Genomic DNA, 16,360 nt, shown 5'->3' with positions numbered 1-16,360 from the left:
ATTCATGAAACCGTGATTGTCTGTCTTGAGGACCAAGTTTGAGAACCACTGAAAGAAAACTGTATATACGGCAATGTTGTGTATTGATGTGAATGAAAATGATATTACAATATTTGACAAGCTGAATAATGGGTGTAAAGTGAGAACATCTAGCTACAGTATATACACAATAGGAAATTATCATATTTACTTCAGTACTAGTTATTATGAAATCTGAATATGAAACTGGCTCCTCCGGTTTAACACATTCATCTTTTGTATTGGTTGGAGATTTACTAGTCATGTATTGCTGTGAATAAGGGTCAATTATAAAACACATGGATTTGCACAACTGCAATTCAAGATCCAAATTCATATCACAGCCTTAAAGCATCCTTATAACTGTGGGATTTCCCTACGTTTGGGGGTTTGCAGTCACTCTGGATAATGCACTTGGTAGAAAATGTAAAACCCTCCATTAAATTCTAATATACTAATACATAATTCATTAACGTAAATTTATTTTTGTATCTCCTAAGATAGTATTTGGTTTATTCTCATTTGTACGTTACATTAGTAATAAGGGTAATGAGCTATCAGGGTATACCTATAGTATTTCCTGCAGGGCAGTTAGAAGTCTGGTTTTCCTCAGGACCATTAGATGCATACATTAAAAACAAGGTATAGTTTGTGGCAATCCTGTATGCAGAATTAATTTCCTTTTGCCACCTTTCAGAATGTCGACATGGCAATTATCTCAACATAGTCATTGTGTTGACATTAGGCATATGGATTGTCACAATGTCGGCAACACATTTTACTATTAGATTTAGGTATGTAAGGTTTAAGGTAATGGCTTAAATAATGGAAATGTTATGTTGACACACATAATGCAGACATGACCATTTTGACATTTGTTCATGTTGACATATTACATATCAACATAATGTCCATGTATATATTCACATTCAGAACATGTCAACATTCTGGTGTTGACATTTTTAAGCTCCGTACACATGGTAAGAATTGCCAGGGATATAGTCGCTGAGCGACCTTATGCCCGTGTGTACGGGGCAACTGTCACCGGGAGCATGCTCCCCCGACCTGCCCTGTAATGGTCACTGGTCACAGGAACATGCTCTTACGACCAGCGGCTTCCCGGCGATCAGCTGTTTCATCCTGCGGCTTTCCCGGCAGTATCTCCTTTTCATCAGTGACCATCTCTGGTTGCTGATAAAAATGGGACACTGAGCAATATATTGCTGAGCAATTTTAAGCCAATATTGCTCAGCAATCATATTGCTCCGTGTGTACGGAGCTTTACTGACGACATACTGAATGTCATCATAAGCTACCACACCCAGGGGAAAACAATTTGCATTTGTGCACCTACATTTGGGCCCAGAGGCAGAACTCTGGGAGGCAATGGAGTCATCTGCCGCTGGGCTCCTGCTCCCAAGGGGGCACCTCTCATCTCCTGCAATTTAATATATATATATATATATATATATATATATATACAGGGCTATTTTTCAGCAGGCTCCAGCAGGAACTGAGGCCCTTATTCTAGTTCACTCTTTCTGACAAAATATTTCTTAGATGGACAAAACCATGTGCACTGCAGGTGAGGCAGGTGTTACTTGTGCAGAGATAATTAGATTTGGGTGGGGGTTTACACCTGCCTCACCTGCAGTGCACATGGTTTTGTCCATCTAATGCTGTGTACACACGGGGGAGATATATTGCTCAGCCATATATTGCTGAGCAATATATGGCTGAGCAATATATTGCTCAGTTTCGCCTGTTCATCAGCGACCAGAGATGGTCGCTGATGAAAATGAAACTGCCCGGGGGAGCCCGGCAGTGGTAATCAGCTGGTCACAGGAGCATGTTCCTGCGACCAGCGATCACCACGGGGGCAAAAACGGGAGCGCGCACCCGGCGATATATCGCCGGTGCACACTCCCATTGCGGGCAATATGGTCGCTCAGCGACCATATTTCCCGCGATTTTGGACAAAATCGCCCCCGTGTGAACGCACACTTAGAAATATTTTGTCAGAAAGAGTGAACTAGATTAAGGGCCTCAGTTCCTGCTGGAGCCTACTGAAAAATAGCCCTGTGTATATGCCATATATATGTATATGCATATATATATATATATATATATATATATGAAGCAGGTAGGAAATCCACAGGACGGATCCAAGCATGGCACTGATGGGTCTTGTAAAAAACTTTTTATTTATCTCTACGTTTCGGGGAACGTATCCCCGTCGTCAGGAGAAAAGGACAGACCTCTCCTGACGACGGGGATACGTTCCCCGAAACGTAGAGATAAATAAAAAGTTTTTTACAAGACCCATCAGTGCCGTGCTTGGATCCGTCCTGTGGATTTCCTACCTGCTTCATATTAATATTTGCAAAGGCACGAGGGCTATCGTTGAAAGTTGGAGTGAGTGCCGATCCGTTCCTGGGTATATATATATATATATATTTCATAACAGACATATATACAGTATATATTTTATAAGGTTTTGTGTGTGTGAGGAGGGGGGGGGTGGACCAATACACATCTTGCCTCCGGGCATCTGGGATGAACTTATGCCACTGTTGGGGCCTAATAAACACTGTGCAGCATCTCACAAAAGTCAATGCACAATAAAGCAGCCCATACACGGTCCGTTTAACGGATCCGTTTGGCGTTTGGGACTTAATTAGCACACATCGGATCGCATCCCTAGTGCATGCAGTGTGCATGCACTGCGATCCGATCCGATGTGTACCTAGTACAAAAAGTATGTGCAGCACATACATTTTGTACCGTACTATGTGATGCGCGGGAGCGCGCATCGCATAGTACAGAACGGAGCCGTACACAACGGACCGTGTATGGGCTCCTTTTGGCATAAAACATAATTGTGTCTGCCATAAGTGATCGTTAATGATTCCATCGCTTGAATATGGTGTTTAGTTTAAATTGTTTGTGAATGTGCCATTGGATACACATGCTATCTATGTGTAGTTGCCAGGCTATTTTAATTTCTTGCAGTCTTACTGCAATAATTGCAAGGAAAACAGCAGTTGTCACTATGAGCTAATTATGTATGAGTCATGAAACATAGCTTTATACTCAATTGTATACCGAGAAAGGTCTAGCCCTTTAATAGCACGGTTCAGTAAAAATCAGTGACTGTGCTTATACTTTATGATGTTTTTTAATGTATTCAAACTTACCGGTCTCTGTCATCTAATTATCTGAGCATAAACCATAAATGTTTTAGAATTCAATATGTAAAAGCCATGTAGAATAGACCAATATATATATATATTTTTATATTTTATATATTTTTTTTAAATAAAAAAAATGGGAATTGATAGAAATGTTGAATTAAATGTATTTGTCACATCTGAGATATTAAGCTCAAAATTAATTATGTACAAAAATGTGTAAAAAGGTAAAAGGTCAGAATAGCAAATGGGGATGGGACATTAGACATAAGCACAGGACAATAAAGACAGGACAATTGGGATGACAATAGGAATAGGACAATAGGCACAGACCAGGACAATAGAGACAGGAGGCATACCTCCCAACATGACCCTCTCCAGGAGGGACACAATGCTCAGCTCCTGGACTTCCCTTTGAATTTATGATTACCTGCATCTGCGTTGAACAGGTTAATTGATAAGAAAAGGTGTTTCACCACAGGTGATGGCAATCATACATGAAGAGGGATGTGCAGGAGCAGGGCATTGTGTCCCTCCTGGAGAGGGTCATGTTGGTAGGTATGAGGAGGGGGCATTAGGCATAAGCACAAGACAATAGGGACAGGACAATAGGCACAAGGATAGACCATCACTTCACTCACCAAGTATGAATTCACCTTCATACAAATGGATCCAGGCCTCGCTGGGATTGCTACTCATGCTCCAGGGTGCAGGTATGTGTCATCTCCTCATGCTGGATCTCCCACTGACATGGGGGAGGGGGAAATAGGTACTGTTCCTCCGCTGGGTCTCTCTACCGTTCACATGTGCTGGGTGGGTGGAGACAGGACACAGCTGCTGCTCCCCGCTTGATCTCCCATTCATGCGCACTGAGGAGAGGGAGACAGGAGGCACCGGCAAGTGCTGCTCTCCACTGGGTCTCCCCTGATCACATTCGCCAGTGCAGGAAAAGGCAGGGAAGTGCTTGCTGTCCATCGGGCCCCCCCATAGCAGCTGCACCCCCTGCATCCCTGGTAATTCCGCCACTGCTGGGATTCGTACAAAAGTATTCTCTGAACACTTTTGTGCAAAGTGGAATTAATTTCAGCCCCCAGCAGTTGCAAATTCAGGTGCCATTGACATTGTTTTACACAATGTGGCAATAGCACTCTATTGGATTAACCCCTAAGTGGTTTTTTTTTATATATATTTTTTACAAATTTTTTTTACAAATGTTGTTTTGGTATTAAAACAATGATTCCCAATAGTTGCTAAAATGGAGGATTTTTATTTATTTTAGTAATAGTAATAATAATAATAAGTCAAAACTCCCCGAATTTGCAGTGCTTTGCATCATGCCCACCCGAACCATCGGATTCATATGTAGCAGTGCCTCCCCAGCCATTGGCATATATCCGTGGGTGAGCGGTGACTGCGAGCAGGACTTTTTGCTCGCAGTCACCGCTCACCCTGTCAGTATTCAACTGACCCCCCTCATACGCAAATTCCCCCCTCGCTCCGTTTTTTGAGCGAGGGGGAATTTGCGAATGTGCCTCCAAAAGCTGCGAGAATTGAGGCTAATTACAGCAAGTTTGCTGCACTAGCCACGGCTCTCGCAGTTTAGGGGAATCCTCGCAGTTCTGTGACGGCGAGGATTCCACCGGAACGTTGCATAGTGCAAGCGGCCGGCGCGGGGGTTAAACTGCGAGGATCACTGGTTTTCTGTGATCCTCGCAGTTTAACCCCCTCGCCGGCCGCTCACACCGGCATTGAACACCTGCCATTGACCTCACTGCACATCACTGCTGTACAGTACAGTATATCACAGAAGAAATTCTAGAATGACCTGTCTCTAGCCCACTGTATAGTTTAATTTAACAATTAAGCAGGAACAGAAACTTGCCAGGGAGATACAGTATGTCCAAAAATGTAACAAATCAATCAAGGAATATTGCTTCTTCAAAAGCATTTAACATAAAAGATGTCTTAAAGGCATGGGATATGAAACTATTTCAATATTACTTTTATTAAGCACTATGTATGTATGCCACCAATATATATTTTTTTTATTTCGTTTAGGATTTTTTGTGAGATACTACTCCTCTATGCTAATTATAATAAATATTGTATATAGAAAACATATAAACACTTCATCAATCATTAAAAAAGTTATGACATTACAAATGAATAAATCATTTTTAAGGGGATTGTTAATGCTTATATAAACACTGGCTAACTGCCTGACAAAGTGACAACTTAGTCTTTATTTGATCCTACCTCCAATCTCTGTCTTCACAGCTCCCTCCCTTCATATCCAGCAAGTTTGAAACAGATCATTTTGCTTTCATTTTCTGTTAAGGAGTAATTTGGTCTGCTGAGTGGCCTCTAGTGGTCAGTGGCGGTACTTCACTTTAGAGGTGAGGAGTAATTGGCCATATATATATACCCCTCAGCTCCATATAAATTCAGCAGCGCCAGGTGCCTTCCCCGGTCAGGCACATAGGAATGCACCAATGTACAGCAGGTAGGTGGGCGGCACTCTGGTGACTTGTAAGAAATGAAGACAGGAAGCCTGTTGTACTTCAACTTTTCAAGAAGTTTATTCTCATCATCGGGATGATGAGAATAAACTTCTCGAAATGTTGAAACGTTGACCTGCATGGATTAAAAGTTGGTCCAGAATTTATGCACCTGCTTACAGTCTCCGAGTGCCCATTCATTCCATTTTGTATATTGGATGTCCTAGGGCCTCAGTTGTTGGCACCGGGGCCAGGGCCGTCATCAGAAATCTTGGGGCCCAGTACATGGACATCTCCGGGCCCCCTCTCTGTGTGTGTGTCTATATTATTTTTCTACAAAATTCTTCTGATAGATAGATAGATAGATCAGTGTGATGATAGATAGATAGATAGATAGATAGATAGATAGATAGATAGATAGATAGGAACTCTCTCTCCTCACCCAAGGCACTTACCTGATTAATTAAAAAGGTGGAGTAGACATGAAGCAGGTTCTCTGGAGCATTCTTCTCCTCTCTGTCTTTTTCCTCCCTGGGTGCATCAAAGACCTTTTTCCTGCAAAACTTCCCCTCACACTCCTCCGTTAAGTCCCACCCCTTTTGTCTATACTCTCTATTTTTCCTGGAGAAGGAAACCCTGGCATCTCATTGGTGGGTGGTGGCCATCTTTGTGTAGTCTGTATGGGGGCAGCCATCTTCTTTTAGCTCCTGCTGCATGCTCTGCAGCATACAGGAGCAGAGTCATTCTCTGCCTGGCTTCTGCAGCTAGATGGCAAATACTTATACCAGGTGACAGGTAACCGGGGACGGGGGGAGGGAGATCGCTCTGCTTGTTTGTTGTATGGTCCGAGCCAGCGCGGAGCAGACAACATAATAAAACAACTGAGTGTATTTTTTTTGTGCCCCGTGATCATGGGGCCCCTCTGAACCTTGGGGCCCTGGTCAGATGTCCCCCTTGACCCCCCCTGTCACCGGGCCTGACTGGAGCAAGCTGTGATTTACAGCTAAAGTAAGACCTGAGTGACGGTTCTCTTCTTGGATATATATATATATATATATATATATATATATATATATATATATATATATATATATATATATATATATATAGTCCAGGAATCCGCACACTCATCCAGGAGAAATAACAAATACGGGGTGCTCCCCTAAGGAAAGGAGATTTTCCAAAAATAGCAACAAGTCCGTTTTTTTAGGCCAGAGAGGGCACTCACCACCACAGCAGGTAAAATTGCTTTTTATTCAGAAAGTGTAGACAGGCATGGTCAACGTTTCAACCCCGGAGGGCCGTTTTCAAGACAGCTACAGAAAATCAGTGTGTCACCACAGCAGGTCAGGCATGACCTGCTGTGGTGACACACTGATTTTCTGTAGCTGTCTTGAAAACGGCCCTCCGGGGTTGAAACGTTGACCATGCCTGTCTACACTTTCTGATTAAAAAGCAATTTTACCTGCTGTGGTGGTGAGTGCCCTCTCTGGCCTAAAAAACTGGACTTGTTGCTATATATATATATATATATATATATATATATATATATATATATATATATATATATATATATATATATATATATATATATATAGCATTTAAAGGGTTATTCCCGATTGTTACTTTATGATGAGTACTATATACAGCAGTAGTTATTCAGCACCTCTAAAAGGTAATAGGTAGAATCTTGGTTGCTTTGGGGAACATCCCATCTTCAATAGAACTCTCATCTTGGAAAGTTTACCAATAACTGTATTTTGTACTGTTTTCAGTTTACATCTCTAATGAATAATAGAGTTTATGCTGCATTTGTATTCAGGAAATGATCTTTGTATTTCAGATAAAGAGCTATATTTATTTTCTGGCGCTTTTAACTTTCAGATACTATTCCCAAAACAATTCATATCGCATTGACTGGTACTTAATGTGTTTCTCCATGAGGTTACTTAAGCAGACACCTCCTCCTTGGGGACAAGCTTTGTAGTTTGGATACATACTGTAGTTATGGAAGCATGCTAGCTGGATTAAAAATAAAAAATATCACTTTGATCTAAAAGAGAACAGTTTAGTCTTTGCCATTTCTTCCCAGCTGGTATTTTACAAATGATTGAAATGATACGTGAAAGACCACTGGCCTCAAACATTTTTAGTGATGTCCAATTTTCTGTCATACACCTTTTATTCTGAGCATCAATTTACCAGGTGAAGCAGTTCTACCCGGTATATTGTTCAGTGTGAAAGGGTCAACCCGGGTCTTAAATCCCGGGACGCCGACCTTGGCTTTTCTCAAGGCCGATGACCCAGTATTTGCAACCTGGGTTGGCCCTTTCACAATGAAGAAGTATCCATGTAATTCAGTAAATTACCAGGTTGAAATTTTTGACCTGGTAATTTGCTGCTCAGTGTGAAAAAGAGTAAGACTGTACCCCGCAAAATTACCCGTCACTCAAAATGCATTCAACACTTGCATTCAACACTTATGCATTCAACACTTATGTTTCTTACAGTGTAGATGTATTTGTAAAAAGTAATGATGTTATGTCATCCAGATTAGAGACCTTTCTAGAAGGGTGGTCACTTTTGGCAGAATTCCCAGCATTCAGGCTGACATCACAAAATGATGCAATTCATGGACTCTCCAGAAGGTGCAGTGGCTTTGGGGAGCATGCCGGAGACTTGCCACCTTCTTCGGAGGCCGTTAGAGGACACAATTTTCGTGAGCCTTCTGGCCATTCCAGTAGGGTAGGCAAGTATTCCTGGGAGTGTTGCAGATGCCATGTGAATGGCAACCTGGGGCGCACGTGCCTATACCAAAAGTGCAAAAAGGGGAACATACTATAGTTTCTCAAGGAGCACAAATATGCTTCTTGGGCAGAGATGAGCTGCAGCAGGGGGACTGACGATCCATAGCTCTTAATACAGTATATACAGATTGATAGCTTTGCAAAACATATTGGGCTGCAGAAATGTGATATCATAGACACAATTTTACCATTAGAGTCAGCACCATTGTGTAATTATTGTAATAACAGAGATAATATTCCCGGGACAATAAATTCATCATGTATATCATATATAGTATGTTCCAAGCTGTCTTTTCATTATTTATCTAAAATGAAAGATAATGTAAAAGTTCAATGTTTTGTGGACACTGCTGCAGTGTATAGTAGAAATGGTAATTGTAGGCTTTATTACTAAAGGTTGTTTTTGTTTAAATCAATTTTATGGATTTAAAGTCGTTTGAAAAGCTGCCTAAATTGGGGGCTAAAAATACATTTACTAATAGATTATATTTTTTTAATATGAATTTTACAAATGTTAGTAAATGTGTGTATTAGCCAAGGAAAGATAACATCGATTTTGAACTTTTTTTTTCATAGATTTTAAATAGATAATAATTGATCTTAAGTAAATATACTGCTATATGTCTATAGAGATCTGAAAAAGAATGTGTGCTCAGCTATAAGATATATAGCGCCAACCGATTGGTTAGCAGGACATTTCTATGTTGGTTTATTAATGATGCGTCTCTGAGGAACATTTTCAATCAAAAAATTCACTCAAAAAGATTTGGCACCTGTGCAACACTGGAGTTAAAAAAAAAAAAACGTTCTGCTCATCTACTGTATGAATGATTGGGTGTTTCTAAAATGTTGTTTAAAAATGATTTCCAAAACTTTTGTGGATTGACTTGGATCGGATTTTATTTATAGTAGTGACACAGCAACCCTTACAGCCAACGCTGTACACCTACCATTGTGCTGTCCACCCACACAGGTATTCCCACTGCCAAATCATTTACATTAAAAGGCTTTCTTGGAAATGTAATTATAGGTCCTTACTATAATAAAACCATAAAGTAAATGACTGCATTGTTTATTCCTACGTGGATCCTTTATATTATTTTTCACCTCAATTTTTAAGTAATTCCTATTTCTGACCCCGGATGTCAGTGTCTTCATCAGCATGCCGAAACTCCCTAGAATCACCTAGTGAGCTGGTTTAATGTCACAGCTGTCAGCTATGCTCTCATTCAGCATTGCCAGTTAACAGCAGCAAACATTGATCACTCAGGACCACCCCGTTCTTTTATACCCCCCATCAGTTACAAGTATATCCTTTTCTTTCTATGTGCATGCATTTGTTTGTAAATCATTACGTTCCTTTCACATTTCTTTCTGAAATCTTAACCACAGTTTGCATGTGCTACACGTGTGCGGAAAATGCTGAAACACGAGGAGAACATAAAGTAGCATATAGAAGGTTGGGGGGAAGACTAATATACTTAGGGGTACAGTATGTCATACTGCAGTTCAGTGATGACTAACCTTGACACTCCAGCTGTTGTTGAACTACACATGCCAGCATGCCCTGCTACAGTTTTGCTATTTTGCCATGCCAAAACTGATGCAAGGCATGCTGGGATGTGTAATCCCGGACAAGAAAAAAGGACCCTGTACATATTCTTACTAGTTACACATATTGTTATATTGAATGTGTCAGCTAATGTTTACAACAAATATTTAAAATGATCACTTTCAAATACTGTGATGGAATGTTATAAATACTGTCTACCTTATACATACAGCAGCTGCTACATAATATACTTGTCAACTTGTTTAACTAAAATTAATATATGCTTCGGTATTTCTTTGAATACATGCTTTGAAAACTGTCAATTAGTGCTATAAATTGTGTCAACATTTCAAAATATTATTGCTGAAAGGATATCTTATATTTAAAAAATAATGGTAATAACAAAATCCTGTAAAACGACATAATGTAAAATTTTGAGATTGATATTCATATTAAATTTGAGTAAATATCACATTTGCTCCAGAAACTGTTAGTGCTTCAACTATTATTATGTTTTTTTTATATATATATTTTTCTATTACTAAGAGCTAGCTTCAAAGTAACATATCCCTGAAAGGTATTTACTGGGAACAAATAAGATTTATAGCAAAAGTCCTCCAAATAAGGACACAGTCAGTAATATAAAACCGACATTGGGAGCTTGCAGATCTTTCCCTCCAGCTATAGACACCTGTCTAGCATTCCCAAAAGATTAATACAGTAGGTTCATTCCGTTTAATATCTACCACCACCTGCCTACAGTGAACTGTATATGTATTAATCGCCAACTCCATAGACCATTGGTTCCCAAGCGCCGTGCCTAGGCACCCTTGTTTGCCATGAATCTCCAGCATGGGTGCCTCGGTTGGTGGTCCAGGACCAAATCAAGTTATAGATCAGTGTGATAGGCAAGGCTAGTGGTAGTGGCTGCCAGACATAAACCATGCAGCCAGTAAGAAGCACAACTTTACACACTCACATAACAGAACCTAAGGATGGCAGGTATATTTACTTAATTTAATATATTTAATATTTTTTTCATATTTTACAATAAAAAAATTTTTTCCTAGGATACGTGAAAAAAATGCTGTTACTCTAAGAGGCCATTATTAAAACAAGTTTGGGAATCAATGCATTAGACCAGGGGTGGCCAACCGGTCAGAGGTAAAGAGCCGAAAAATATTGGTAGTCAAGCTAAAGAGCCGACATCATGCACGCGCCGAAGGCGCATGCGCCAAAAAAAGGGGCATAGTCTATTTTGACCCCTTGGGTGGGTGTGATACAAATATGCCTCCAATAGTGCAGTGCCATATATATATATATATATATATATATGCCCCCAATAGTGCTAGATACACATATGCCCCCCACGGTGCCAGGTATGCACCACACGGTGCCGGGTATGCCCCTACGGTGCCACAATCTGCGATGCCCCCACAGTGCCACCAACTTCTATGCCCCCAACTACTATGCCCCCACAGTGCCGCCAACTGCTATGCCCCCACAGTGCCACAAACTGCTATGCCCCCACAGTGCCACAAACTGCTATGCCCACACAGCGCCACAAACTGCTATGCCCCCACAGTGCCACAAACTGCTATGCCCCCACAGTGCAAATTTCCCAGCAGCAGCACTCACCGTTGTTGCTGCTGCTGCCGGGCGGGGAGAGGACAGTCTGGCGTCCCCCTGCAGTCCTCCTGTCATGTCACTGATGGGAGGAGAGCACAGTACAGCACACCGCGCGTCTCCTTCCCCCTTAACTTCCCTGTGACTGGGCCGTCCACCAATCAAAGCTTGCTGGCCGGCTCCTGATTGGCTGCTGGCCCACGAGCTCTGATTGGCGGACGACCCAGTCACAAGGATGCACAGTAAGGGGTAGGAGAGATGTGCGATGCACGCTCTCCTCCCCTCAGAAGGAGAAGGGATTCAGGGAACCGGTAGCAGGGGGGACTGGGACGGACCGTGGGCAGCAGTGGGAGCAGGAGCCGCACTTTACAAGGGGAAGAGCCGCATGAGGCTCAAGAGCCACGGGTTGGCCACCACTGCATTAGACTAACAATAATGTTTGGATTCTCATAATTGAAAGTAGAAAGCTGGGACACCCATGGGATCTCACATGAGATTGCTCCATGGACTTTCAAGGGGTGGGGACACAAGGACAGCATTCAATGTGAATTGTGTTATCGAGCCCAAGACCACCTGGTTTACTGAGAAATGGATGAGATTTGAGAAGCTGGTGTATGTCTATTCTGTTCAGCAACTTCGGACCTTATTCTGATCCAGACGCAGCGCTGCAAAGCCGCCCCCCCCCCCCCTCCTCATTTACCGAATTCACCCACAGGGCTGTGAATGGATATTTTGCACATACATCCATTCACAGCCTTGGTTGCGGAGACCAAATCATTTGATGATCGCTGACCATTGAATGATTTGGAATGAGCATGCAAAACTAAGACACTCTCAGGTGTTTTAGTTTTGCATGTTCCCTCTACTGGGATGTCAGCTGCCCGCCCCCAGCAGCCGCGTCACTGTCTAATCACCATGGGAACTCCCAGCGTTTCATGGGAACACCAATGAAATGCTGGGCAGTCCCTTCACCGCCACCCCACGCCCCCTGCCCGCACTAGCAGTTTGCCGTGCCCGCTTACACCTGGTGTCTGCACATGTGCAGAAATGTGTATGTGCAGAAGGAAAACTGCTCCACTGTGCGAATGCGCGGGGAAGGGAGGCAATTAAAATTGGGCCCATTATTTCCTCCACTACTTCTTTGTTTGTTGTAACAAATTGTCACAGTGACTGTATACCTTACTTACTTCTACAGGCTCGGCTCCCATGCGTAGTGGTCAAGCAGCCATGTCAGCTTGTGAAATTGGTAAATTGCTGGTTGTTATCAAGTACTGTATGTGTCTCAATAACACATGTCACATTCTGGGCCCGACCCCTTTTCCACAGTTTGTTATTTGTCATTAGTCATAATAAATAATAACATGCTTTTGTTTTTGATTATTTTCTCTTTTGGTTGTGTCCATAAAACTGATGCGCTCTCTAATATTCTATGCAGTGTGTGTGTATGTGTGTTAGTATTTTTGTGCACTGGTGTTTTGATAAAGTTGTTGTATTTTGTTATTGAACATTTTTGTTATTTAAACATACAGACTATTGTAAGCACAATGTTCATCATTTCCAGTTGAAGCTATTGGAGTTTTATTGTGAACACTTCTGAAGATTGCACAAAAGGATTTATGATGCTGAATAATAGTATTCCTAATGCAAAAGCAATTTTCCCCTGTAGTAACATAACGCAACTGAAAAACTGCGCTATCTTTTGTGTATCCTGATTATTATGTGATTATGGCATTTTAAAATGTTTATATATATATATATATATATATATATATTTTTATATTATTATTTTTTGTCTGAATATAAGGGGTTGAGAGACTAGGGCCCTATCTAGCAGTAGCCACTGCAGGAGGCAGAGACCTTCCTGTAGCTAGGCACACACACTTTTACAATTACAATACTTGAGGCACATTTGTTCTTGCAATTAGTTATGATTGAAAAGGAAGTACTTTACCTGCAAATTATAATTGTCTTATATAATTTATTTCATTAGCAAATACAAATGAACCAAGAAAAAAAATCAACTGTAAGGGTGTATGCCTTTTGTAATTTTCCCTATACATAACTGCTGAAGCTACTCTACCATAAATTATTTCACAAGGTGTAACTAGTCTATACTGTAGGTTGAGTATCAAGGCTTTATGTAGCCCAGAGCTTGTATGTTCCGATGCATAACTATTGGCAGTGGTACACTAGTCAGGATACATACAATGGCCCTCATTCTGGTTGACTTGGAAAGCTGCAAAGCTCCCAGCTTACTGAGTCCCAAAGAGCCTGCCCCGCCGCCCGAGCAAACCCCCCCCCCCCCCCCATACACACACACACCCAGGGCCGGCTTAAGGCTTCTCAGCAACCTAGGCAAAACTTCAACCTACTCCACCCGCCCCCCCCCCCAAAAAAAATCATGTGGTCCTCCCAATCCCCTGCTTTCCCTGGACGCCTTCTGCACCCTCCCCTTTGCCAGCCACAACGCAGTACAAGGAGAAGGGGCAGCAATGTAGGAAGTATGTCTCAAGGGAAAGTATGAAGGTGAGGTCTTAGAAGTTCCACAGCCACCACCTGCATTAAGTAAAACAAGGATCCTCATAGACATCCTTGATTTTTTGATTTGCAGACTTGGTCCCCCCCCCCCGATCCCGGCACCCTAGGCAGCTGCCTAAAGCTGCCTAATGGTAGAACCGGCCCTGCCCCCACCACCGTATCCCCTCGCAACTATGCTAGGGGATGTGTTGTGAAAACACATCTCCTCGCATGTCCAGCAGCAGGAAAAGTCATTTGATGGTCGGCGGCCATCAAATGATTTCTCCTGGACATCATCACGGATGTATTTACATGGGAATGACCATGAAACACTGGGCATTACCATGGCCCACCGCCACCACTGCCCCATCCCCACCCATTACTCCCTCACACCGACTGTGTGGGTCGGCGAAGGAGCCCGCACAGAAGCCATGCACATGTGCATATGAGAATATGGATTAGAATCTGCCCAAATATTCCAGTGGTGGGGATTCCAGTGGTCAAAACACAGATCCTGACACTCAGATAGGGAGAATCCCGCCAGGTTGGGACATTTTCTAACATGGGAGTTAAGATTCTATCTATTATCTTCTAGAAGGAGCAAAATAAATAAGAATTTGATTCTGATTTGTTGCTATGGGCAACATCCCATCTTCAATAGAACTCCCATCTTAGCAAATAAACCACAGGGCCTCCCTCTCCTCATACCCCCTCACCCACACCTCTCTTGCAGCAGCCTATCCCTAACTCTCCCCCTGTAGCCTGATCCTAACCCTCCCTACTAGTGCACAAACCTAATCCAAATCCCATTTCTGCGCATGTGCAAATTCCGACTGCGAACAGCCTCCGTGTTCTACACTGTCGCCGGGCCCTTCACAGTGGGGAGGGAGGGAGGGATAGGGGCAGTGGCGGTGCTGGACTTCCCCATGAAACACTGGGTGTTCCTATGGGAATGTAGGTGGGACGAAGTGCGCCGGGGGTGGGCGGCTGACGTCACATGATGTCAGCTGCCTACCCGGTCTTCGAATGATTTTTCCTTATGAAATTGCCTAGCAAGTCCATTTTTGCTTTCGATCCTGATGCCGTGTGGCTGCACATCTGGATCGAAGCTGCATCAAATGCAGCTAATGCTGTTCAATTCATTGTAGTCCAAAACCAATCAACAAGGACACTGAATTGAACCGTACACAGCTTATTCATGATTTATTTTAATGTTCAGAATTATGTTACCTCTTTTTCAACATGAGTTATTATCTGGACATGGGTTTGTGATTTACATTCAGAATATAAATTGTTGGTATCTCTGAGGTGCCTGCACCAAATCATTCTTTCTGGAGTGCTCATTGAATAGAGAGCTTCCTTGAATTATCCTATCAGAGTTGTGCTGGTGCAATGCACAGAGACAGCATTGCATAGCCATTATACTGCTGAATTTTACAAAAGTATGTTAACGAGAACATTTTTATTTTTCAACCCCTAGAGCCACGCTTACAAGGTAACATCAGGGCAGTGCTGATAGCCTTAAATGCCCGTACAGTCATGTTACTATCTTTGTTTTCTCAGGGCAGATTTCCTGACCCTCTGTCTTCAGACACTTACATCAATCATCAAAAGAATACTTTATAGAGCAAATTGAAGGAATTGATATTATGTAGTACATGACCCATTGCCTTTAAATGAAAATGATACAAGTTACATGACAGAGACATGTCAAACCAGTGCCTGCTGTAGTGTAATACATTTTCCTGAGCGTTGCTGTTTTATTAACAGACAATTCACATAAGCTAATAATAGCCAAAAGGGTTATTTTAAGTATCTTAAAATAATTTTTTAGTAGTATTCCAGATATAATATCATTATTAAAAGAAATATCCTTATAAAATATTGGAGTAAAATAGAATAAATACAATAATAAACTTATGTTTTTCAATTGAAAATGGTTTTATCAGGAACAACGTATGAAGAACATTAACGACAACTGTGTCAGTCATTTCAATTGGAGTAAAGTAAAACCATACATTGGGGGTTATTCTGATTCACTCGGAAAGGCACAATCGCTCTCTAATGGACAGAACCATGTGCACTGCAGGTGGGGCTGATGTAACATGTGCAGAGAGAGTTAGATTTGGGTGGGGGGTGTACTTCAAACTG

At 41.9% G+C, this 16,360-nt stretch overlaps 1 protein-coding gene across 3 annotated transcripts in view; it reads left to right on the top strand.

The window, feature by feature from the left end:
- Positions 1–16,360, top strand: part of FRMPD4 (FERM and PDZ domain containing 4) — a 395,081-nt gene that overhangs the window by 216,205 nt on the left and 162,516 nt on the right. The gene's annotated exons all lie outside the window — the stretch shown is intronic.

Source organism: Crinia signifera, chromosome 2 (assembly GCF_055691185.1).
Source record: "Crinia signifera chromosome 2, ASM5569118v1, whole genome shotgun sequence".
In the NCBI taxonomy this organism is placed as follows: Eukaryota; Metazoa; Chordata; class Amphibia; order Anura; family Myobatrachidae; genus Crinia; species Crinia signifera.
This window is presented reverse-complemented; position numbering and strand designations above follow the sequence as displayed.